The following is a 27,863-nucleotide window of genomic DNA, read 5'->3' on the forward strand; positions in this document are numbered from 1 at the left end:
CGGTGAGTCTGAAGATTCTTCCGTGTGTTCAAAGACAAAAATCTTTTTTAGCTTTTCCTCAACCTGCTTTGGCTCAGCTGAAGTATACGTCGCGCGAGAGAATGAATGTGTTAGAATGAAGTAGAAGTTGGGCCAGGTGTGATCCAGCAATAGCTAACACGTGTTTTTATTGCTCGCGGGAAAGAAACGTGTGAAGGAAGTGGTTGATATTGAACTGAGAAGATGACATGTAAGGTATAAAGCGAGGAGGCCGTACAGAAAATGAGCTAAGGCGTCATTATGGATTTCTTTATTAAATTATCCTGAGGGATTGTTCCGTGTTAAGGGTGATTTTTTTTTTTTTTTTTCTTCCGTGATCCGACAATCCGCTCTGCGTGTCGTCGCTTGGGTCGTGACAATAGTAAATGTTGGACCTGTTCAATATTTAAGATTGCGTTTCCCACGTGCGTGCGGTCAGCACCCGCTTCAGTCGGGCCGTAAGCGGGCTTTACGTCGAGCCTTCTGTTCCGATTAGAATCAGTTTACAGGACCGAGCCAACTGGAAAAGTACTTCTAAATACCCCAGTCGGGCTAACCCGGGCCAAATCCGAATGGAATTTTATTCCGTTTGACAAATAATCCTTTTGCCAAACTATTTAGAAGTGGGCGGCGAAAACATTTCAAGCTCAAGAATAAAAAATATGAGATAATTATGTGGGCAACATGGTGACTCAGATGGAAAGCGTTGGCCTCACAGTTCTGAGGTCCAGGGTTCATTCCCAGACTCGCCTGTGTGGAGTTTGTATGTTCTCCCCGTGCCTGCGTGGGTTTTCTCCGGGCACTCGGGTTTCCTCCCACATCCCAAAAACATGCAACATTAATTGGACACTCTAAATTGCCCCTAGGTGTGATCGTGAGTGCGACTGTTGTCTGTCTCCACGTGCCCTGTGATTGGCTGGCAACCATTCCAGGGTGTACCCCGCCTCCTGCCGGTTGATAGCTGGGATAGGCTCCAGCACTCCCCGCGACACTCGTGAGGATAAGAGGCTAAGAAAATGGATGGATGGATAATCAAAAGTGAATTGCAGATGTGACAGCTGTGCAGCACCATGCTGCCCCTCAGAGGTCAGTCTGGGCACTGCGGGAGTCATTGTCGCCGGAGCTGTGACTACTTGTGTGCTGTGCTGCGTTTGCTATCTCGAGTAGACAAAATAAGAGCGGTAAGAACAAGTGTCGTGTTTCCTTTGCGTCTGTCGCTTTAAAAATTTGGTCAATATATCAAAAATCGGTCTCTACTGCACTTAAAATTGAGACAGAAAATGACCCCAGGATTGCGCCGTGCGGGACGCCATTATAGTTTGTTGCTGTATGCCCTATGTCACTGGCTTGTTAAATGAAAAATTATCCAAAAAATGTGCATTGTTCTTGAGTTTGAGGAGTTGACACTCTAGTCCTGCATAATAACCCACCTACTCTATCAGGAATATGAAACAAATATAATATTTAAAAGACAGAAAGGTGCTGCATATCTTACCCACGTTTGATGAATCGCAATGTCCTGAAGGCCCGACGGTGATTTATTCAACTTTATGGAATCATTGTTTACCATAATAAGAGCTGATTACATCTCGCCCCCTTTCATCGGTTTTCTCGTTTTTCCGATTCGATGACTTTGATAAATAGACGAGCGCGACGGCGACGAAGAATAAAGCGCTTCCAAAATAACAGCGATCATAATTGGAGTCACACTGACCCATTCTATAACTCGCTCACATAAAAATGCGTTAATCACTTTTTTTTTTTTTTATTGCTACCTAAACAAAAGAGCGGTTCTTCATCTCGGCGGCGCGGGAACGACTTTATTGTTTGCAAACGTTAACACGACGGGAGGTGAGATATTTCGTTAATGTGAGCTAAGCAGAAAAAGAAAAGGAATAATTTAAAAAAAAAAAGGTGATTTGTGTTGTTTGCATCCTGGAGAAATAATCCTTTGGAGTATTTAATATGGAAAATGAAATTGATACATGCGAACAATTCGATTAGGTTGTAATTAGATGAACCAAGTGAAAGGTGCAATTTGCTTCATATTTTTTACTAAATTGATTCAAATCACAGCAAAAATCCATTTGTGAATCAACTAACATTTTGCTGACATATATTCCCTTGTTTTGTGCTGGCGATCTATTTTAAAACAATGCTAATTATAACATTACCATATGATCATCCATATGGCTCGTTCTAATTGCTTTTCGTCTGTCATTCCACAATAATAACAAGCTGGTTTTAAATCTTTTTTTTTTTTTTTTTTGTCTCCGCAGTCCACTGCGTGCACGCTCCAACCTCAATGAATGGAACAAACGCAATTAAAGACATAAAAATATCACCTGGACTCGGTCCACGGGCTCGCTGTCGCTCCCCCCCCCCCCCCCCCCCCCCCCGTCGCGTTTGCCAACCGAGTTTCCCTTTCAAGCGTGTTTATCGACTTACTTTTGCCCAAGATTGTGCGGCTCATCTGCCAAGAGCGCGTTCGCGGCGTCTGAAATGGCTGCCAGGAACCTGTAGAGATTAATTGTTGCGTCGACTAACTTTAAGAGTTAGGACGGAATAACTTTGGCGATTGGAGTCATAAAAAAAAAAAGGGTACACTCGTTATTAATAGGTTTACGTGCAATATTTATTCAGTTCAGGTCAGATGTTTTTACATAAATTACAACGTAACTGCTTTCTTGAGCATTGTAAGACTTCCTACGACAGCACCCGGAAATTTTCGTAATTTTATTTTTCATTATGAAAAGCAGGCGGCACGGTGGGGCAGCTGGTAGAGCATTGGGCTCACAGTTCTGAGGAACCGGGTTCGATCCCGGCCCTGCCCGTGTGGAGTTTGCATGTTCTCCCCATGCCTGCATGGGGTTTTCTCCAGGCAGTCCAGTTTCCTCCCACATTCCAGAAACATGCGACATTAATTGGACGCTCTAAATTGCCCGTAGGTGTAATTGTGAGTGAGGCCGTGTGTCTCTATGTGCCCTGCGATTGGCTGGGGACAAGTTTAGGTTGTTACCCCGCTTCTTGCCGGTTGACAGCTGGGATAGACTCCAGCACTCTCTGCGATCCTCGTGAGGATAAGCAGAAAATGAAAATGGATGGATGGATTATGAAAAGCAGAGGATAAAGAATATATGGCTGAAATCAGTTTTAGTCCAAAATTACCACCTTTTGACTATTTTTTTTGCAACCTTAGACAGGTAAAATCTTGGAAACCTCTATATGACTGTAAACTGCAATTTCAGTCATCCATCCATCCATTTTTTTAGCTGCTTATCCCCACAATGGTCGCCAGGAGTGCTGGAGCCTATCCCAGCTGTCAACAGCCAGGAGGCGGGGTACATCCTGAACTGGTTGCCGGCCAATTGCAGGGCACATCGAGACAAACAACCAATCACACTCACAATCACACCGAGGGGCAATTTAGAGTGTCGAACCCGGGACCTCAGAACTGTGAGGCTAACGCTTTCCAGCAGCTTTACCGTGCCGCCATATAATTATATCCATCCCTCCATTTTCTTTGCCACTTATCCTCACGAGGGTCGCGGGGAGTGCTGGAGCCTATCCCAGCTGTGAACAGGCAGGAGGCGGGGTACACCCTGAACTGGTCGCAGGCCACTTAGAGACAAACAACTGCACTCACACCTAGGGGCAATTTAGTGTCCAATTAATATTGGATGTTTTTGGGATGTGGGAGGAAAACGGAGTGCCCGGAGAAAACCCGCACGGGGGGAACATGCAAACTCCACACAGGCCGGTCTGGGATTGAACCTGGGACCTCAGAACTGTGAGGCCAACGCTTTCCATCTGATCCACCGTGCCTCCCATATAATTATCTGATATTTTTTCTTCTTGAGCTTGAATTGTTTTTGTTATACTGTCGTCATTCGTGCTCGTGTCCCTAATATTGTTTCTTTGTTACTTGAAGCCACGTAGTCAGTTTATTGTAAGCACATTTCCTGATCCATATTTGTTACGACGGCACTTCCCAATAGCTCGGGGAGCCGTGCGACTAGCGATATAATATTAAAAGCCAGTCATAAAACCGCATTCTTGTAATGTATTTACATAGGTGACGCTCGAGGCCACACTCGAGCGACATCCAATTTCTTTGCGGATGGTCCGCGAATGCGTGCATCCCGCACTTCCCAACCCGCCTCTTTGCGGGCACTCTTAACTTTGCCCTTAAGTTAAGGTCGCCGGCTCGCTTCCCATCTGTCGCTTCCTTAAGACGGATGGCGGCGTGTCCGTCAGCGGCCGGCGTCCCACGATGAGAACGCATCGTCCGCCGTCGCCCCTAATAAATGCTCCTGTTCCCGCTCGTAATAGATGGCCCGTATCTCCACGGCTTCTGTTTATGAGATTATCGCAGCGCTCCGTCGTCCCCTGAACCTCCTCCGCCCCCACCGACAGGAGACGAAGAAATTACTTTATCGCCGGGGGTGGGCCTGAAAGTTATCATTTGTGGGGGGGAATTTGAGGAGCGGTAGCTTTGTGAATTGGCGGCCGCCACTCGTGTTAGCGGAGGTTCAACTGTCGCTTGATTGCTCCGTTATGCTATTTGAATGGCTGATGTGTTATTGAGAGAGGCCACCTGAAGGAAGGAGAACAAGATAAGCATCAAAAGCGGCGTCACGCGGCGTCTTCGTTTATCATCTTTTATCGTGTGATTTATGTGAGCATGCAAAAGTCATCACATGGACCTTTGTTTCACATTGTGGGGGTTTTTTTTGTCCGTCGCAAGTTTTTTTTTGCCATGCTTCGGCCCAAGTATAGCTGGAAGAGTTGGATCTAGCTGACAAAAAAAATTAGAATCACCCGTTCCGACTTCTTGGCGTCATTGCACAAAATTGTGTTTGGACAGCAGTAAAAAAAAAAAAAAATAAATAATCGATCGTTTTTCGACTGAGGTCCCACACCTTCAGGATTAGAACGCCGGCCATTTTGGTTTGGTGAATTCGAGTAACCAAGCAGAAATCATTTCGGAAAGGCGTACGTTATTGGTTGCTCAAACGAAAGTGGGCGTCGTAAAGTGCCTCGCTTTCGGCTGCCAGCTGCGATCAAGAACCAGTGCGAGAAAACGGACCAGTTAGCAACCAAACTGTGGCTGTCTCGTGTTAGCAGAGCCGATCTAGCAGCAAAGTCTGCTCGGTTTGTTCAGAGGATATTGTTCTTGGAGTAAGTATTGGATACCTTTTAGAATTTCCCACCTACTTAGCAATAAGTTCTAAGTTCTGTGAAGTATTAGGGCCAAAGGCCAACATAATACTCGTGTGTGAATGCAATGCATGTCTCCAAAATCTGTATTTTCTGTTTCATTGTAATAAGTTTGCAAAAACGAGTTACCGCACCGCTAGCTGTTTCGCGAGTTGAGTTAAGAATGTCGCCGTGGAAGTGGAGAAAGAGGTGCGGCCTCTCTCTCTCCCTCTCGGTAACAAAACGAAAATAATTATCCACACCTCTTTCGTTGGTATAATCAGTGTGCTTACAACGGATACCGCCGCATGACAATCCCAGCCATTGACGAATTGGTTGTAGGCCTCCAGACCTTTGTAATTCTTCACTTGGTCCACGGTATAAGCTCTTGCCGAGAAGAGGAGATAGTTGACGATGTCTCGATAGGTTACCGACGCCCACGTTTGTGTGCTCCATTTGTGTTTCTCCAAGGCGTACGGGTCGACATTGTCGATCGAAGCGCACTTCTTGTCGTAACGATTTCTTGAAACAAAATCTAATGAGCATCGATAACTTTGCAAAGTCTTTTTAGCCGTCATGCGTCGCTTACAACAGTCGTACGATCATTTTTGTAACTCCAAAAGCATTAGAGTGAATGGCGTGTCAGGAGAGTGAACCCATCCGACATGGCCGCATGCCCCGGATTGAGTCACGTGGTCGAAAACAGTCTATACATGAGAATACGCTCAGAGCAAATAATAATGTAGAATGCAGATTTTTAAAGACTTGCGTTTACGTTTGCAGTCACTGTGATTTGACAGGTACGTATGCGCCCGCGCGGCATCATACTCTCAAATCTGCACAGTCGAGCACGAAAAATGACACGCGTAAAATTTGTTACGAGTAGAAATACATAGAAATTGAAAGATATCACTTATTTTGGGTATTCTTGCCCATTGTTCCCTCTGAGCTGCACCACTGCGCAATTGCGCACTTATTGCACATTGTCAGTGCACATTAAAACCGATCCAGCGCAGTGGACCACAGCCTGACATCTTTTTTTAACACGGAAGCACATGGACTCTAACAACGAGCTGCTGATCATCCTATTTCTACTTCCTAGTTTACCTGACGCCGCCCCCCTCCGCTCTTAAAGTGGTACACTCATAATTACAAACAGAACACACACGCGCAAGTTTATATCTGCAGGCATGACTGACCACACCCGTACATTTTTCTAATGGGAGTGACTCTGTTTGCATTGGAACTGACATTCCCTGAGTAAAATTAGAACTTTTATCCATCCGTCCATTGTCCGTAGCGCTTGTCCTCACGACGGTTAGGCGGAACAATCCGAGCTGACTTTCTGCAGAGAGTATTTTAAGCGATACAAATGACTCATGCCGTCAAATCACTTTGGTTGGCAATCTTTCAAAGAAATATCTAAGACTCTAACCACCACCGACTCATTAATATATGGTTAATAATTCACTTTTTGTGTTTATTTGCATTGTTTTGTCATGAAAAGTGACATTTGGTGTTCGATTGGTACAAATAACTTATTTTGGTAGTTTTGAGCATGTCTAAAGTAATTTGTGCTGGCAAAAAAAAAAAAAAGAAAAAAATGCTTATGTGTGATAATTTTTAAAACCTGTATTTTTTCTGCGTGTACATTTTTGGCCACCGAAGTATCCAGCGGGTGCAAAATGTATCATCAGAGTAGGAAGACATTTTGTCACTTCCCACTGACTCAATCACAGACGTAAACACCGTTCAGTGAAACGTAGGAATAAAGTTAGTTAAGTGCCTTGCTCGTGGGCAGTCAAACGTGATTCATTTTAGTCGCAAAATGAAGACTTTGAGAGCGTCTTTTGCTGTTTAATCAGAGACGAGTTTCCCCGAGTGATGGATGCTGACGTTATGGCCCAGCAGAGAGAATCCGTCACGGTCAGCGCTCGGCGCCGGACACCCTCGCCCGGTCGTTAGTGGCCGCGCGAGCGTCGCTGACATTTATTGCTGCCGCTCACTGAGGGAGTCTGTTGACATTCCACCTCAGGTGCGACCGCCCGACCTTTGCCCGACCTCGCTGTCTGGCTCGGGTCGACTGAGCAGAGGGGTCTCGTTGGCTCGGACCACCGACCGATGACCCTCCTCCGCTCGCTCTGCTAATAGCCTCGACCTGATCTCTCCGAACAGGATGAGGCGACACGCGGGGCGCTGTGTGAACGCGGAGGTAAACGTACGTTTACAGCACCTTTGTAGGCTTTTTGCTAGCGACAGCTAATTTATGAGCGTTACCAGACACGCGCTATTCAGCAAAACAGACACTCTACGTGTTGATATAGAACACGGTCGTATCTTTTGAGAGCTGAAGGCCAGCGGCTGACCGACCGCGCGTTCACCATCGTGTAGTTTTGGCAAAAAATAGTAAAATAAAATGAATACATAAAAGATGACCAATATCTCATACTTGTCCAGCGTTCAGCCCGATGGCTCTAATTGGCCCGCAACCTGAACACGGCTTAAATTGGCTGCTGGCCTCGGCCGTGCGAGCAGAAGGGACACTTGGCTGGAGGCCACGCCGCCTGCTCTGCTGCACTTGTCTATTAATGTCAGCCGCCGTGGTGGAGGTTTGCGGGGAATTCACACACAGCATCCGGTGTCGAATGCGATGTATTACCTGTGAGGTACAAATAATACAATGCGGCTTCATCATAGTAGGTAACGTGATATTACATTTTTGTGTTCTACCGGTGTAAAATTAAAGAAATCCGGACAGGTCAAACCGCCCTACGGCCTCACATCAAAGGTACTCAGCCAACCAATCGTCCATCTTACATCATTTCACGACGTACCATCCCCATGAGTCTTTTTTTTTTTTTTTTTTTTTTTTTTGTCCTTGACCTGTATGCTAGTACCCATGCTGGAGTGGAGTCAAGCTGCCAGCTCGCCTCATAAATGCTACAAGGTGTCACCGTGTTCTTTTTCCGTCTCAAAGTCTTTGCCAACCTCGGGCCAGACGGGCTTAACTAAGATGGTGGGGCAGCGAGGCTCTTCTCTTTGACGTCCCGCACCTCTCAAAAATGTTTGAGCTCCTACAGTGAAGAAAATAAGTATTTGAACACCCTGCTATACTGCAGGTTCTCCCACTTAGAAATCATGAAGGGGTCTGAAATTTTCATCGTAGATGCATGTCCACTGTGAGAGAGATCATCTAAAAATTAAAATTCAGAAATCACAATGTATGATGGTTTTAACGATTTTTTTGTGTGATACAGCTGCAAATGAGTATTTGAACACCTGTCTATCAGCTAGAATTCTTACCCTCAAAGACCTGTTAGTCCACCTTTAAAAGTCCACCTCCGCTCCATGTATTGTCCTGAATCAGATGCACCCGTGAGAGGTCTTTAGACATCTGTCCACCCAATACAATCAGTAAGACTCAAACTTGTAACATGGCCAAGACTAAAGAGCTGTCCAAAGTGTTTTGTGGTCAGATGAGACCAAAATGGAACTTTTGGGTCATACTTCCACTAACCATGTTTGGAGGAAGACGAATGATGAGTTCCATCGCAAGAACACCTTCCCTACTGTGAAGCATGGGGGTGGTAGCATCAAGCTTTGGGGGTGCACATGGGACAGGACAACTCCATTGTATTAAGGAGGATGACCGCGGCCATGTATTGTGAGATTTTGGGGACCAACCTCTTTCCCTCAATCAGAGGATTGAAGATGGGTTGCGGTTGGGTCTTTCAACATGACAATGACCCGAAGCACACAGCCTCCGTAAGAAGCATATCAAGGTTCAGGTGGGGCCTAGCCAGTCTCCAGACATAAACCCAACAGAAAATCTTTGGAGGGAGCTGATCTGGAGAACATCTGTGTGGAGGAGTGGGCCAAAATCCCTCCTGCAGTTTGTACAAACCTGGTGATCAACTACAGGAAACGTTTGACCTCTGTAATTGCAAACAAAGGCTAACATTGGTTTTCTCAGGTGTTCAAATACTTCTTTGGAGCTGTATCACACAAATAAATAATGAAAAAAATCATTCATTGTGATTTCTGGATTTTTCTTTTTAGATGATCTCTCTCACAGTGGACATGATTTCCACAGTAAGTGGAGAACTTGCTATATAGTAGGGTGTTGAAATACTTTCTTCACTGTATTTGTAATTTTTGTGTTTGTCAATACTTGTCCTACGCTTCTAGTACTATTTAAAGAAAGTCTTCAGTTCAAATATAGTATTTGTCTCCCGGACCTAACCATAGTTTTGTCCACATAGGGTAAAAATATCCTGTAACATGGGCAGAGGATCGCACCTTGTGGAACTCCAAATTTTTCTTCTTCAAAATTTAGAGTAAGACTGTGCACAAACACACAAAATACTGTTTTTGAATCCAGAATGAATGGAAACATTCAAGATGTGGGGGGGGGGGGGGGGGGGAACTAGTACAAAAGTATTTCCAGCCAAGTGAATCCCTCATTGTGGTTCCCTTAGAGAATGCTGTAGAAAGTGAGCCATCGATTGTTACTATTACAATATACTAGGGAAAGGTTTACACGTAAATATAATTATAGATGAAGTCAAATTAAAAGCAGCCCCTCCGCAGCCGTTTAGTGCTAATTGAAGTACGGTTTGAAGTCGTCAGCGCCTCCATGATGTACAGTCGTGCTTCGGTGAGAAAGAAATCAGTGACGCGCAGATGTCTCCTGTGATGATTCACGTTGCGATCTTGACTGGGTGTGTGTCAAGGCCTTCATACCTTTAAAAAAAAAAAAATGTATTTCCATCCCAGTGTGCTCAACTGGTGGGAGGTTCCTTCTTCTGAAAACAGCACAGCTGCAGCTCTTTTCTCTCGACAACGCGGGTGAACCAGCATAATGAAACGTCTGCGCAAAGTGTTCCAGGGAAACCCTGCCTCTTTGCTATACTTGCGTCCCCCCCCCCCCCACCATCTCCCCCCACTGTGAAAGACACTCTTTCAGGCAGAAATCACTCTTCCAAGCGGCCGTGCGTTCTGAAGTGTTTCCCTGATCAAGGTGATTGTGCTCCGGCGGCAAAGGCCGCCTCCCCTTCCACGACCCGAGCGCTGTTGCCGCCTCCAGACGGCGGTAAATTGCACGCGTGTCGCCGTCGCTTTTTCCCCAAGAAAAGCAAACTTTTAGCGTCTGTTCACCGCTCATATTAAGTGTTAACGCTTTTTCATGCTCTGCCAGACTGCCACAAGCGTCTTATTTCATCCAGCGGTAATGCTGCCGGGGGTCTCTCCGCTGCCAGATGCGCGAGAAAAAAAACAAACAACTTGCGTGATTTTCCTCGAACTGTGGAAAACTTCAATGACTTTATTCCAGACTTTTGAAGGAGGTGAACCCTCCTCATTGGCTGACAGTCTTATAATTTTGCTACTTCATTAGGCTCTGCTGCAAACACCAACAAACCACAATAAAAAGGTAATACTACTCGTTTTTTTATTGACATTGTAAGATGTACAGAAAGAAGCGTTATGGTTTTTGTAAAGACAGAAATTTGTATAAAGATCAAACTTCAAGGGTCCCTTAAAGGTTAAGTGTCATCCCTATAAACATTCTAAAATAGATAGTGAAATGAAAAATACATATAACATTCACTTCGAAATAAATATGAGCAGAGAGCGCGTCATCCATGCGCAAAGTTGCATTCAGTGTCATTCGATGACATCCAAGTGGTCACCATATTGGGTGCGTCTTCTGCCCGTGATGTCACACTGGGACATTCGCCATTGAAAACACGGCGTGGCCTCGACTATGGGAGACGAACACTCCCCTTCTGACAGGGAAGCTCTTTTCGAAGAAGAGAACATCACACAACCGAGTGAAGTTACCAGGGCAATGTTACCCTATTGTTTCGAGCCATATTCAGATGATATGCGATCACGGCCAAACGGCCTCCCCGTCCGATCCACTTCCGTGAGCCATCGTGGCCCGGCGCCGCAACAAGCCACCCCGCCCAACCGGGGGCCGGGGTAGCTCATTTTCGCCGCCGAGGTGGCTTATCACGGCGCTCTGGCGGGGCGCTTTGCGGCGTTGTCGTAGCATGCGGCTAGTGCGCCATTGCCGGCAGCTGTTGTTCATAGCCATCGCTGTCCGCAGTCTTCGCAGGCGAGCCCGACGCGGAAGCCGTCCAAATTGCACATCGACACATTTAGCACCCTTGTCATACGTAAGCGGATCTTTTGTTACATTATGAGAGACGGATTACGTGGTCCGCCCCAAACTATTATTTTTTAGTAGCTGTATACACACCTCCCTGTCATTTGGAACCCACAAAGCTCTCGTCCTCTGCACCCGTGCAATCCATTTTGCACGACGAACCGGGTCTCTTGCAAACTTATGAAGGGTAAATCCATCCTCCCGAGTGTTCCAGCAATGTCGAGCAATGCAACGAGCCGGCACTTTGGCTAACACAAAGGAACAACATGCGACCTTCCCGGAGGTAAAACTAATAGAAAGAAACGAGTCCACATGAGGGCGGTCCTGCCATGTACGTCACTTCCTGCTTCTTCTCGAAAACAAATCCCTCGAGAGGATTTTCATGGCGGGAGTTACAAAAAGCTGTATACGTCAAAATCACGTTTTGTGGTGGAAAACCCGCATGTCGGCTGCCGTTTTTTCATTAATAACATACTAAAAATATGCATTTCATGATAGTGGCCCTTTAAATGTCATGTTAAAGGCTTTTCTAAAAGTGGCTTTGCTGATCAGTTTTAATGTTACCTTTCGTGCTTTGGCATGCAACTAAGCGCCTACAAATCTGTTTCTAAGACGTTTTTTGGGGAACTGTAGATTTTATTAATCCTGTAGTCTTCCGTGCAAAAATCCCATGGAGATAGAATTTTAATTTAACTTTTTCTGTTTTTCTAAATGACTAAACCACATAGATCACAGGTGTCAAAGTCAAGGCCAGGGGGGGGCAGATCCGGCCCACCGCATGATTTCATGAGGCCCGCGAAGGCAAATCATTGGTGTCAAAAACCGTGATTCTTCTTCAGGGAGGCCTGGGATTGAACCCGGGTCATCAAAACTGTGAGGCCAACGCTTTACCAGCTGACCTACCGTGCCGCCCATGTTTTGATTCATTTTCTAATTTTAGCTTGTATTCATGTAGCTCAGTAAATGGTTCATTCACTATACAGTAATTGAATTAACTGAAAAATGAGAGTATTAATTTACATTCACATTTTTTTTAACCTCATGCACGACTAACCTGGCCCATCTGTCCATTTTAAAAATCACATTTCTGTCCATCCCCTTCGGTTGAGCGCCCGTCGGGGGGTTTACGTCACCCCTCGCTCGGAGTCAGGCGAGGGGAAGCTCATATCATAAATCAAACGTTGTATGGATTACATTCAAATCACGTGTGTTCGTAACGGTAGTTGACACCCCACCAGGAGCCGAAGCATCGTACCCCCGACTACATCGCATTCAGCGACAGCTACGCAATTCCCGTCTCGTTTAAGTTTTCACAATATGATACAATAAAATGAAACAGGTGATTCGGCAGCTGTGTATCAAAAAAAAAAAAAAAAAAACAAGCTTCTTTATTTATATGTATATTTATGCAATGATAGATGACCTTCCCCCTAACGTGCACAAAAACACACCTCCAAATATGTAACCGAGACGGGAACACAGGTGTGAGATGCAGGCCGTGATTATGTTTGTAATGAACACATAAAGCCGTGCACGCGTGTGCGCATGTGTGTTGAGGCGTGCGGGGGATGTAGTTGTCTATGTTTTGAGAGAACCCCCTTTGCGTCTCAACATGCTCCTGCTCTCTCTCTCCTACGTACCCCAGATGGTGTTGGATGGTGACTCACTAAAACACACACACATGCACACGCACACACGCAAACTACTAAACAGACATATTGTAAGCAGGAAGCTGCAGTGATGTAAATGCTTACAGATTGTTGACAGCATTTGATTAATTACGCCTGATGAGAGATGGTGGGGGGGGGGGGGGCATTTTTGCATTGATGTTCAACAAAATGCGCGATGGCAAAATTTGAATGGAAGTTATTTTTGTCCAGGTCCGAGACACCCGAACGTTGACTCGCCAGTAAATGAGAGCGTAGATATGAACGTTATTATTGGAATTCATGCTGCCGGGTCCTGTTAGTGCGCAGCGAGGAGTTCGGGGAGAGGTGCCGTTAGCAAACGTGAACGTGATCTATTTATCAGACAACATTGTGGCGAGCGGCGGTTTCCTCGTACGGTCTGACACGAACGAGGCAGTCGGCAGCAATGAATAGCGAATAGCGAATAGCCGCGAACAAAAATGGGGAAAAATTAAAGGCAAAGAAAAATGATTTGTTCAGCTAACAGCTAGTTAAGTCCAGGTTCTCCATGACAGAACGAACCATTTCCTTGCAGCTAAGCTAGCTGGCAATGACATCAAGACCTGGACAAAGAAAAATTGAATGTCTACAATTGCTTTTTTTTAAAAAAAAGAATTATAACAAGATATCATCAAGACGCTGATCATATCTGATGCGCAGGCTTCCTTCATGTTGACAAATATTCATGTTCATGTATTCTGTACCCATGAATAAAGAATATACTGTACATATATTTGACATGGCGCCACGGTGGAACAAGTGGTTAGAACGTTGACCTCACAGTTCTGAGGAGTTGGGTACAAATCCCAGCCTCATTTATTTGGAGTTTGCACGTTGTCCCTGTGGGTTTTCTCCGGGTACTCCAGTTTTCTCCCACATCCCCAAAACATCACATAACTCTAAATTGCCCCTAGGTGTGATTGTGAGCGCGACTGTTGTCTGTCTCCATGTCCCCTGTGATTGGCTGGCAACCGGTTGTGGGTGTACCCTGCCTGATGGTAGCTGAGATAGGCTCCAGCTCGATGGAAGTTAAATATGTGCCACCGGGATTTGAATTTGAAATGCCACGCAAAACTGGATTTGAATTTCAAATTTAAAGTGATCACATTTTCAATTGTTATATTTCCGTATAGATTTTCAATGTTTACAATTCACTGTCTGAATTTCGCCGTCCGTGCCACCAGGCAGGGTTACTTCAAGTCAGAACCGAACACCCAGCCAATCGCAGTTGGCTTTCTTAGTCACGTGACGTCACATACTAATAAATCATAACTGGATTGGCTGACTGTTTGGTTATGACCTGAAGTAACCGTGCCGGGTGGCACAAACGGTGAATTTCAGACAGCAAATTGTAGCCAGTAGAATTGTTAAAATAAAAAAGTTACACTGAAATACAACTTTTGAAAATGTGATCACTTTGCATTTCAAATTCAAATCCTCTATATTTATTTCCATACAGCACTTCCATGACCCTCGTGAGGATGAGCGGCTCAGAAAATAATGGATTGATCAATGTACTTGACATTTGTCCGAAGGCACTAGTAATAAAGAAATACATATGAAATAGTATATATATATATATATATATATAAAATATTATTTGAGACCAAATCATTCCTTCTATAAAAATAATTACATCTTGCATATATAAATAAATATTGTACAAAAGTTACAAATGTCCCCTAGGCAAAATTCTGTAAATGGGCTAATGGAACTAGCATGATTGTTGCAGTAGTTCTAACCCTTGAAGCAATTTCATGACAAATATTTTGCCAACATTTGGTCACTACTCACGGTCATAAATTCTTTATCCTCTGTGAAAAATATGTGTGTTTGTACTGCCCTCTGGAGGCCAAGGCTCACACACGGCAGAATGAGCACAACATAAATGGATGTTGAAGCGTGAAACGTGTTGCACAAACATTTTATTTTGATGATGTTTTTAGGAAAAGTACATACTGGATCAAAGTCAACATTTTACTATTTTTAAATCAACTGAAATTTACCAAATGAAGACCAACAAAACACTCGAGCAACGTTGTGATTTGTCGCGGTTGGCTACATACACTAAAGGCATTTTCTCGACATCAATTTTTTTTTTTTTTTTTTGTCGACCATCTCGAACTCCACTTTTGGGACGTTCCGTCGGGAGTCTCCACCGTAATTGACCGTCGGTCCGATTCAACCTGTAGGCCTCTTTTTGATTATTTTTTCTTTTTCGGCGATTGTGCTTTTAACAAGCCGCCGTGTATTTCGTTATTTGCTCAGTGGAGACGGCGTAAAAGCACCGGTGTGTAACTGAAAATACCCAATCTAAAGGTATGGATTTAACAAGAAAGTAGCCCATAAAACTTCCTGTTCAGCAGACCGAGCGTTTGAGATTCCCGGGGTCTTACATAAAGCGGGAACTCTGACGGCGCGACTCTTAAAAAGTTCCCTCCGAGATATTTGTCAGAAAAGCCCCCAAATTGCGCTCAAACTAAGAATTACCGTGGCCTCTCTTTGTTGGGCCCAGTGAGTAAATGGCTCCCCGAAGGCCGAGCGATGCGACTGCGGAGACAACGGAGTATTTCGCAGCTCCCTCCGGCCGTTCGCTCGGCTATTTCGAAAGCAGCGGCGGCCACTTTAGCCCACCGGCTCCCACATGGCTCCGTTGGTGGATATGGATGGACAAGGCAATTACAGTGTAATTCACCGCGGCAGCGCCCCCCCCCACCCCACCCACCCACCCACCTTACCCGGCTTCCACACACACACACACACACACACACTCATGAATTTTTTCCGTTTTTACACACCCGTGCTTCCACGCTTTCTAATAGCGTTCATCTTGTAACGTAAACACATATGCCGGCCTTTGTCTCGCGCGTAATCTGTCGTGTCATTAGCCACCGGTAATTAACACTAAACACCTTCTTTGCTGTCGGACGATTTAAGCCGTTTGATTGGTTGGCCCACCCTCTCTGCGCTCAGCGCCTCGAGCGGAATGACGACTTCCGTGTAAGGCCCTGACGCGGTCGTCGCGAGGAGATTTTGGAAATGGTGACATTGCGGCCGTCTGGGGCTTTCTGCGGGTGTGCAACGCGGGTGGTTTAGATCATCCCCCGGACCCCCCCCCCCCAACCCCCGCTGTGACAGACTGCAGCCTGATAATGATTGTGTTGAATAGCTGCATGATTATACCTCTTTCTGGGATATGCGGAGCCCCTCCTCGCCTCCCCTCTGCTTTTTTGTCTCTAGCACTCTTTCTTTCATTTGTTCTCCTGTTTTTTGTTTTTGTTTTTTTATGTTTCTTCTCTCAGTTGGACCCCCAATCATCAGCATCTTCAGACTTTAACTGCACTTTAAAGCCGGGTTTGCACTGCGGGTCTTTCTCCTCCAATTGAGTCCCGAGATTCAATTTATTCGGGCAGTCCATTTTACGTCTACCGCAAGTGCCTCGTTTCTGATATCCCCGTGTTTACATTTACGGAGCACCTTTAAACATGCCCGGCTTGCTTTGCGGGAATATAATTCTGGGGTAAATTTATATTATCACAGGGAGCGATGGAACAAAACATTTTGGTGCCAGGTTTACTGTGAATTTGGTTGTTTTGATACCCGGAACTACCCGTTAAATCAATGGCCCCACCCATGCATTTCTTCTCATGAAAAGTCCAATCCAGCCTCGGTCTACAACTGAGATCCGTTCTTACAGTAGCGACTTAACTCGAATTTCGACTTAAGCCGGATTCCAACCCATTCATGGGCAGGGCGGCACTTTGTTGCCTTATTGAGATAAAAGTCTCCTAACAGGCCACAATCAAGGAAATAACTTTTTCATTTAACGCATAAAACAAAGGACAAAAAAAGATGTACCCTCTCGCGAGCAGCGTCCCAAAACTGGGACGGGTATGTTATCGGTTCTGTAAAGTGGTTCATACTAGAGATATGTTGATTAATGAATTCTTATTCTAGAATGACACTTACGCATTAATAATGATGATGAATTAGCATTTTGAAGACAAACTTTGGTTGCATACTGACCTTTCTCCCTTTCTTCTCTTGGAAAACGCTCCGTGTGTACTTGAGGCAGCCATGTCGGGTCAGGAAGGCAAGGGAAATAACTCCGTGCTAACTTTGACCGATGAGTCATCCTGTTCTGTTACCAAATTATGGCTTCAGATTAAAACGCTTAAATATTTTGATTTACTGAAGGATATAATGTGTGAAAATCAGGATGTCCCAAAAATGGGACGCCGCCCACGAATGGGTAAGTCAGAATTTACATCGAAATACTACGTTGAAATGAACAAGATGATGTGCTTAGCATTACTGCTGAGAGCTGAATGGAGAAGAAGAACGGGGAGGCTGCGCTTAGCTATGGCGAAGGAACCTGGTCCTCAATCCTCTCCATCTCCACGAGTATCAAAGAACCTTGTTTTGTGATCACTGTATCCGATATAGGAACGGAACCCTTCACATGCGCTAAAACACGGGCTTTGTCTTTAATCGCTGTCACCACGGTCCACCGACTGAAGCCTTGGTGGTGTCGGTGTCGCTCCTTTCTCCAATCTTTTTATGATCTTGAGCTTCGTTTCCATGGTGATGGATTTTCTTTTGGCTGCAGAAGCATTGCTAAAAGACACAGCTTTCTTCTTTGGGGCGATAATGTCGAAAAGGGAGGGCGATAAATGCGTAGACACTCCCGGAGCACATACACGGACAAGCATTATCCAGACAAAATGGCGGACGGGGGACGGGCGTTGTAAAGTCGAAACTTCTTAAATCGAAATTGCCTTAACCCGAGGACTTCCTGTATGTACACTATGTTTAGACACAATAAGGCTTGTGAAAATATTTGGTTAATTCCCATTCGTTCTCCTCAAAATAGATTTCACTAAATGTCAGACTTACTCAGCTCAATTTTCCAAAGTTTCCAAAAATCGACTTGCTTTTTTTTCCAGCTTGGTTGAATATTTGAGGTGTTATCATGTTTGCTCACTGGATACTCAGTTGAGTATGAGTCAGCAATCTGATGGGATCAACTACAAGAGTGATAGATAGATAGATAGATAGATAGATAGATAGATAGATAGATAGATAGATAGATAGATAGATAGATAGATAGATAGATAGATAGATAGATAGATAGATAGATAGATAGATAGATAGATAGATAGATAGATAGATAGATAGATAGATAGATAGATAGATAGATAGATAGATAGATGGATGCATCCTTTAGACAGACACTTTCTTTTCCCATGTGTAAAAAAAGTGCAGAAGTTGGTATTCACCGTTCAGTGAACTGCTGAGCCCGAAAGTTCAAAAATTTTGAGATGATGTCTTCGGGGCGCTGATTTTCTTGAGCTTTACAAGTGTAAAAACAAGCTTGATTGCTCCCAAACAGATGTGGGAGCTCATCTACTTGCTGCACGACCCAGAATTGCGTCTGCTAAACATGTTAAAGTGACGCTCAATAAGTTTGACTCATTTCTACATAAATGAACAAAATACTGGAAGAACTCCACGCAAAATAGATTCATTTACCAGGTGCCATATAATTTTTCAAATCTGAGTTCAATGGCAGCACTGCTGGGCGCATAGGCAGACAATTTGATGAGCGAGAGAAGCATAACTGTGACTTTTATATACAGGTAGTTGCTGGCCTCCCTAAAATGATCAGCGCAGTCGATTTGTTTTCTTTAACTCAGTACTGTAATATTTGTTTGCCTCTTCCACTAACACTTCCAATACCATCACTTAAACGCCCTCCCACCACCACACACAAAAAAACTAAACATTGGTGACCTGAAGCCCAAAACCTTCTTTGAAATACAGCCTCGAGTTTTCCTCCCAGTATGTCTGTTATGTCTATCCATCCATTTTCCAAGCCGCTTATCCTCACAGTGGTCGTGAGAGCGTCGGGGCCTATCCCAGCTAACTTTGGCCCAAAGGTGGATTACACCCTAAACTGGCCTCTAGTCTATCGCAGGGCCATTTCATTGAACTTCTCCATAAGAGTCATTTTTATTTCAGTTTCCCTTGACAGAAATTGTAAAATAAAAGTCATATTCTTTAGAATTAAAATACATTCAAATAAATCCCACCCTCTAATAAACTCCCCGCACCGTCTGCAGTTGAGTAAGCGTGTTGAGACGATTCTTTATTTCTCGCAAGTTGACCTTGTTATGGCTTATAAGACAACGACGTATCCTGTTTGGTTACCGCGCGCTGTGGCAAAGCCCTCCTCACCTGATTGGACCTCCATTGTCCTTTGTCTAATGTCTGCCGTAACCTTCGTACTGAGGCTCGATGATCGAACGCGTGGCGCCCGACGCTCACGCGCAGGGAGGCAATGATCACGGGTTTGACACCGCGTATACCTCTGCCGCATTGTACTCGCAGTCCTGCATAATGCATGGCACGATATTGAAATTAAAGTCATGCTAATCTTTCTGCATCGCATTATTAGCCGCTAATGTATTCGGGGACACTGTGAGCTGCTAACACTAATGCCCGGCCACTATTAATGCTTAATGCTAATGCAGTAACAGTGAGAATCCTGAGCCAGCCCGCCCATCCAGGATTACGTGAAGCTTTATAATCCCTTGTTAGCAAGCGGCGGAGGCATACATCACACCTCCGTGATAATCTGTGTGACAGCTACACACCTCGACGTGTCCTCATCTACTCCTCTAATCTACTCCTTCGGGATGGATAGATGCTCTGTCAGCTACTTTGCCCGTGAACACACTGAGTTTCATTTGAACGACGCTATTTTCGCCAGAAGGGTACAGCGATTACAAACGCAACGTGTACTCGGCGCTTGGGCGGCGATTACTGTAAATTCCCGGAACTGTTTTAGTGCGATCAAGATAGATGGACCTTAAGACTGCAGAGTTTCATTGAACATGTAGTTACAATATATTCTTACGTAGTTTAGCAGACAACGTCTGTAACCGCAGTCAGTGTTATTGTGTTGGTTTAAACGTCCGTTTTTGTTAGCAGTCGACCTACTGGTTCAGCGAGGATGACGTAAGACGACAAGACCGTACTATATATTTTTTGATTGTTCCATTGTGATTTCTATGATGAAAAGATTCCATTAACTATTGAGCTCGTGCACGTCACCATTTTCACGGCGCTATGTTGCCGGTCAAAAAGAGCTGCTCGACAGTCTGGGAGACATTGAACCGGAGGAGAATATTTACAATACCCGAGACCTGTTGTGCTGTTGGTTGATATTCAATATTATTATTATATATTCAAAGAGATCAGTCTATGGAAAACCATCTGAAAAGACCAGAAAATAGTGATGGATTTCGGCAATTAAACATGATGGATGGTCCCCAACCAAAATACACACACGCCTGTGTAGCGATCGCTTTATTTCAGGTAGGAATTGTTATTCTCAATCTCAAATTACCAAAAAGTATTTATAATGCCAAATTGGCTCATTTGAGAACAATGCATATAAAAAAAAAGAGGTTTACGGAGGTTAAGTGTGGCTGGAATCGCTTCCGTGTACGTTCCATGGAGACGACTCCATCCTCTTTTTTTTTTTTTTCAATCATAGTTAAAGAATGCAAGTTTGTGTAAAAAACTGGGTTATTTATTTAAATATTGGTATTTGTATTGAATACTAGCTGAAAAGATGGATGGATTCCAGCAAAGGTTAACGTGTCGCTGAACACACTTCCGCGTTCATGAGCCGTCTAAACCGTCGCCATGTGGGATTTATTCCTGATGAGAACAGATCCAGCAACAGAGTATTTGTATGCGTCCAGAATTTTATACACTTTCAAACTTTTCCATGTAATTCTCGACGACTTACTCACCAGATCCGTGCGTGTATCCAGTTGTCCAAGACAAGCGGAGGCGAATTAACAGTCCAATTTCTTATCGGCGAAAACATCGATACGGGTCCTCTGTGCCGAGTTTATCTAATTTTTCCATGTACCTTCATTTATTTTCACCTTCTACATGTCTAAGGGTATGGGCGTCGTGCTATAAGACATATTTTCGTGTCGTCTCCAATTGAATTAGCATTGAATAATGCTTTGCTAGACCGGCAATATGGCGAGGTAAACAAAAGTCATGTGATTTTATGATGTAGGCGCACAAGCGCTATAGAAAATAGCTAACTTGTCCAAAAAAAGGCAAAAAATCTTGACATATTGTCTGATTTGTGTGTCTATATCTCAGCTTGCTCGCTAAGATAAGCTACTTTCTGGTTCATGTTGGATGATGGAGGACATCAGGATCATGCTTTTGTTTTATACTCTGCAGTAAAAGGCAATAGTTCCATTGTAACTTAAACAGCAAGAAAATGGGCCATGATTTTTCATTTGGATTCATTTTCATTTTCATATTTATTTGTTCACAAGCTAACAACTGGTTCACAGCGGATCATGAAACATGACAGAAGCGTACGATTCTTTTCTTCTAGGGCAGTTCCAGCATGACTCAAATTGAAGTTAAATTAAAAATAAAAATAAAATACTTAAAACATAAACAAATAGTGCAGTAATGCTGTTCAGTTTGTTTGTTTGTAGTATACTTACTGGTTCATGGAAGATGACAGAAAATTAAACGATTCCACTTTTTATCACAGGATCAATAGATGAAGCTGTTATTTTCTTATTTAGATGGTGAAAAAAAGATAAATTCACAGTTTTAGAATTTAAAAAAAATTGTGGAGTGGCACATTCCTGTTAGTGTAATGAACCTGCGATATGTGGGCAGACCCAAATGCAGGACTTTGAGGCAGAGGCATAGTGTTCAATTTGGTTATGCCGGAACCTGGGTCATACACGGTTTAGCAGTCCCACAAGGCAGAGGCACAGAAACGCTAGGCTAGGCGGGATCCAAAAGTCATACAGCAAGGTCCGATGACTATGGGGCAAACTAACTAACTCAACAGGACAGGATCAAACCAAAGGGAACAGAATCGCTGTGACTATGGTTACTCTAACTTACGTGTAGAAGCGGAGAGTCCCACAGGCAGTGAATGCAGCTCACTAACAAAAGCAATGAACTGGCAAATGCCATTGACAAAAACTCCAACTTAAATGCGTGTCTAGTGGCCTGGCCACGCTCCTCTCGGCAGTGGCCGAGCCTTGCTCATGACAAGTAGTGTGTTTGTTAGGTAGAAGGCAACTTCCTGGTTCATGTAAGATGACGTAAGATTACTGGACCCAACCGATGTAGAGCACAAATTATTCTTCTGACTCAAAGGTGATACATTCAAAATTCATCGTTCCTCCTGCCTTGGAGTTTCATTTTCTTGGCACAAGAAACAGATCGACCGAATGATTCGATTCAAAAGGCAACGTGAGCTAATCATTTCACAAAATAAGCTACATGCTAATGCGGATAGTTTTTTATTATTCCCCCCCCCCCCCCCCCCACATGCCATCAAACACTGCCTGCCTACATGATTTTACTGGAAAGAATCCCAAATTTAAAATTGTGCCAGCTTTATTACCTCTTGGCAGGCAGTTATTGTAGAATTCACTCTCTCTCTTTCAAGCGCATAAAACAAAAATAATAATGTTTCTATACAACCATCCTGCTTAGGCCAGCTGTATGTAAATGTATAAACTAGCAGGCTAAAAGTATACGAATAGACACAAACGTGCGGTTTTCTCAGCCATGATAACAAATCAGTGCATGGAAAGCTGAGGAGAGTGATAGGAGGGGGGGGGAGAGGTGAAAGAGGGGTGATGGTAGGGATGAGAGGAGGTAAAAAGGAGGGAGAGGGGAGATAATGTATTGTAGGGTGATTAATGTCAAAGGCACTGAGCGCTGAATACTTATGAAGCAGATGTCAATGGAGCTTTACCCCGCAAGGTTACACCGGGGGAGGCTTGTGAGGGAAGGTGGGTCACAAGCAGAAGAGGGGGGATGACGACGTGTCCCTGCTGGGCGTACGTCACAAAGACAGGCGATAAAGCGAAAACTCACAAGTATGAAAGTGATGCGTTTTCCGTTCACTGCCATTGAAGCTTTTCAGCCATTCATCAAGTAATGTTTTCAGTCATGGCTGTTTTTTTTTTCCCAATCAACAGAATTATGTAAATTCTTTGGAAGGGGCTGACTTGGGCCAAGAAGAAACACATTCAATTTTGGTTTAGAGTAATTCACTTGCCTTACAGGTCAGAGGTGCCGGGTTCAAACCTTGGCTACCGGTACATCGTTTTTTTTTGGTGGGTATTCCTCCTCCTTGGCTTCCTTGCACAATCCAAAAACGTGCATGTTCGGTTCATTGAAAATTCTAAATTAAAGAAGTGTGAATTATTGTTTGTCTATGTACCCTGTGATTGACTGGCGACCAGTCCAGGGTGTACCCAACTTCTTTTCCACAGTCAGCTAGGATAGCCGAACTAATGATATGGAGGATTTAGAAAATTAGTGAATCAATGGATGTGCATTCGCACCGCCTACAGGCAACAAACTTTAATAACAGTGGAATAACTGTAAAAATCAGTCACTGTGATTTGACGGGCGCGTACGTGCCCGCGCACCATCGCACTCGCACATCTACACAGCCGAGCACGAAAAATCACACATGTAACATTTGTTTCGAGTAGAAATACATAGATATTGGAAGACGTCGCTTATTTTGTGTAGTCTTGACCAATGTTCCCTCTAAGCTGCACCACTGCATAATTGCGTACTTATCGCACACACAGCGCACATAAAAACCGATCCAGTGCAGTGAACCACAGCCTGACGTCTTTTTTTTTTTTTTTTCAACACGGGAGCACAGCTCTCTAACAACGAGCTGCTGCGCACCCTACTTCTACTTCCTAGTTTACCTGACACCACCCCCCTCCGCTCTTAAAGGGGTACACTCATACTTACAAACAGAACACACACTTGCAACTTCAAATTTGTGGGCATGACTGGTGGACCACACCTGTAATTTTATATCTGAGGGGGATGACTGACCACACCCGTATATTTTTCAAATGTGAGTAACCGGTAAAAATCACTCACCCCCTTTAATTTTCTCTCCTAAATGGCACTAGTTGCTAGCTAACAAAAAAAAAAAAAAAAGCCAACAAAGCATTGGAACAGGCATGCAAGCTCAGTAGTTGGTAATGTCAGTAAGAACAACCCAACACGCTGCTTGTCCTCCCGTGTGCGTCCTTTCTTGAGTGAGGATGATGTAAAATAGTAGAACGCTACTGTTTTTTTTTTTTATTATTCTGGGTGAGAAAATTATTTTCATCATATTGGAAGTCACAAGAAAGATGATAAGAAGACAATACCAGAAAACCTTTTTGTTTTCCTCTCTTTCTGGCGACCTACTTTCTCTTTAACAATCACACTATGTTTTTGTGGTTCCATGAAGAATACGGCCGTAAAGTATACAGAATACGTGGATCATTAAGACACGACATAGGGTTATTATACGATTATAACCACTGCAGTGCGCCGGTAGATGTGCGTCGATGGTGCTTAGATACTTGGTGTACAGCGACTATTCGCCAACTGTCATTTTTTCACGGTGGTTCACTTCACTCGCGTTCGGCCACGTCACTCACTGTGCGACAGGCATTCGATACATTTTTCGGGAGTGTGGGGGTAAGCCGCAGTATCTTCAGAAAACATATCTGAGATTCGAACCGCAAACCGCAGAACTGCAAGGCACCATTGTTGCCACATTTTTAAAAAACACTATTATACAGCGAAGAAAATAAGTATTTGAACAACCTTCCATATTGCAAGTTCTCCCACTTGGAAATCGTGGAGGGCTCTGAAATTTTCATCGTAGGTGCATGTCCACTGTGAAAGAGATCATCTAAAAAGAAAAATCCAGAAGTCGCAATACATGATTTTCTTTTTAACGATTTATTTGTTTGATACAGCTGCAAATAAGTATTTGAACACCTGAGAAAACCAATGCTAATATTTGGTACAGTGGCCTTTGTTTGCAATTACAGAGGTCAAACGTTTCCCGTAGTTCTTCACCAGGTTTGCAGACACTGCAAGAGGGATTTTGGCCCACTCCTCCACACAAATCTTCTCTAGATCAGACAGGTTTCCGGGCTGTCGCCGAGAAACACGGAGTTTCACCTCCCTCCAAAGATTTTCTCTTGGGTTTAAGTCTGGAGACTGGCTTGGCCACGCCAGAACCTTGATATGCTTCTTACGGAGCCACTCCTTGGTTTTCCTGGCTGTGTGCTTTGGGTCATTGTCATGTTGAAAGACCGAGCCACGACCAATCTTCAATGGTCTGACTGAGGGAAAGAGGATGTTCCCCAAAATCTCACAATACATGGCCGCGGTCATCCCCTCCTTAATACAGTGCAGTCGTCCAGTCCCATGTGCAGAAAAACACCCCCAAAGCATGACGCTACCACCCCCATGCTTCACAGTCGGGATGGTGTTCTTGGGATGGAACTCATCATGCGTATTCCTCCAAACACGGTGAGTGGAATTATGACCAAAAAGTTCCAAAACAACCTCACACAGGTGCATCTGATTCAGGATAATACATGGAGTGGAGGTGGACTTTTATACATTGCGACTTCTGGATTTTTATTTTTAGATTCTCTTTCTCACAGTGAAGATCCACCTACAATGGAAATTTCGGACCCCTCCATGATTTCGAAGTGGGGGAACTTGCAATATAGCAGGGTGTTCAAATACTTATTTTCTTCACTGTAGCATGCAGTTTGATACACTGAAATAGAAAATCCTGCCAACTTGCAGGAGTATGTGATCTAATGCGAGCCACTGGAGTTTTTAAGGGTTTTGTGTGTGTGTGTGTGTGTGTGTGTGTGTGTGTGGTGTGTGTGTGTGTGTGTGTGTGTGTGTGTGTGTGTTGTGTGTGTGTGTGTGTGTTTTGTATGTATGTTACCTCTCCAATGAAAGGCATGTGTCTTTTTTCGGAGCCCAGGCAGGACAACACAGCCCGAGGCGGTACAACACCGTATGCAGCTCCGCGCTACTTCTGAAGCCTCGTACTTTGCACAAAGCGAGTGAGCGGGAACAGCAAACTGTGCCAGCGAGACGTTTTGGATGTTTGACTGAACCCTGCATCACCTGAGATCAAACGGTACCCATGTGTCAGCACTTTTCGAAAGCGCTGTTGCTCCATCTAAATAAAGAGTGTGTGTGTGTATGCGTGCGTTTGTGTGTGTGTCTGTCCTTAAAAAAAATCTGAAACCTGTGGACTGAGTCAGTGCGTGCCTGGGAAAAAAAAAAAAAACGAGTGAACGGCTCGCAAGGTGAACATTCATCATAAGTGAGTGCATTCAACGCTGAAAGGGCATCGCAGAGTGCAGCTGGCGTTCTCGGTGTCAAATCAGGACCCCCAAAATGAAAAAAAATAAAAAAATAGATCGCAGTGACGACGTAGACAAAAGACCTTACCGCGCTGTTGGTTCATTGATGTCGGAGCGGCGACGTTTCATACCTTGACCCCTTGGAGCAGCTTTGACCTCTCGTTTAATGACCGCAGTTCATCGATTCAAGGTCAAGCGCAGATGTCGCACAAACACAAAGGCTTATTATCTCAGTCCGAGATAGGGCGATTGCTAAACGGGCTTTATTTTTTCTCAAGAGTAATATCTTTCACGTTCCGTTACAGATTTTTAACGCGGCTTTGACCATCAAAAATGACCTCATCGTGACATCTTGTAAATCTGCAGTTAGGCTACACCAGGGGTCACCAACGCAGTGCCCGCGGGCGAATGGTAGCCCGCGAGAACGATATAAGGCACCCGCGAAGTATGTTCTAAAAATACCATAGGCCCCAAATTGTTACGATTATTTGTGCTTTAAATTCTGAAGCTGACTTGCTTACGTGAATTAAAATTTTAAAATACCTGGAATGTCATGTATTACAATAAATTAAAACAAAAATATTTTCTGTACGTGTAATGAACTGAGTGTGAAATTTGCCGCAAACAGGTCACCAAGTAGCCCTCAGCCTCAAAAAGGTTGCTGAGCCCTGGGCTACACAAACCCAGCTATGATATGTTGTCCTTTTTCTCAACAACAACAAAAAAACTTTTTAGGGTGTTAACCCCATAAACCACGGGTGTCAAACTCAAGGCCTGGGGGCCAAATCAGGCTTTTATGTGGTCCGCGAAGCCAAATCTAGAGTGTCAATTTCTATGATTCTTGTGAAAAGAAAAAAATCTGTACCAAAATATCAAATGGTCATATATCAAAAACGATAAAGTTGAGATATTACAAGCATTTTTGTTCCCAAACAAGAATAGTTGAAAAACACATTACCCTTGACTTCTGATTCCAAAACTAGTTCATAAATTAATGATGTATATATGATGAGACGATTAAATGTTTTTATTGTTTCACAGTCATAACGGCCCTCGGAGGGAAACCGGGACTACAATATGACCCGCGAGGAAAAGGAGTTTGACACCCATGCCATAAACATTCTTTGAATTAGTAATCAAATTGGTCTATTTATGCTTTGATAGATGGATTTAAAAAAAAAAAAAACGTTTCCCACTAATTCCATTGCTCTTAGGAGCCAGAATGACTGAATTCCCATGTGAAATAGTTCAGGCTTCCATTCCTCACATATTCAGTCACTCACATTTGAAAAATGTACAGGTGTGGTCAGTCATGCCCGCAGATATAAACCTGCGGGTGTGTGTTCTGTCTGTAATTATGAGTGTACCCCTTTAAGAGCGGAGTGGGGCGGTGTCTGGTAAACTTGGAAGTAAAAGTAGGCTAGCCAGTAGCCACTGATCTTAAAAAAAAAGACTGGATAGAGCATACATATTTAGCGGTGTGTCGATTGGTTGAAGCCAGTTGGG

General features: G+C 44.0%; 1 long non-coding RNA gene across 1 annotated transcript in view; it reads left to right on the forward strand.

The window, feature by feature from the left end:
• The window catches only part of LOC133500602 (uncharacterized), a 166,012-nt gene extending 139,524 nt beyond the window's left edge, over positions 1 to 26,488 (forward strand). Inside the window, exon 3 of the long non-coding RNA XR_009794965.1 lies at positions 25,945 to 26,488. This is a non-coding gene — a long non-coding RNA (uncharacterized LOC133500602). The remainder of the gene's footprint in view (positions 1 to 25,944) is intronic.
• Positions 26,489 to 27,863: the final 1,375 nt, after the last annotated feature.

Source organism: Syngnathoides biaculeatus, chromosome 5 (genome assembly GCF_019802595.1).
Source record: "Syngnathoides biaculeatus isolate LvHL_M chromosome 5, ASM1980259v1, whole genome shotgun sequence".
Classification (NCBI taxonomy): Eukaryota; Metazoa; Chordata; class Actinopteri; order Syngnathiformes; family Syngnathidae; genus Syngnathoides; species Syngnathoides biaculeatus.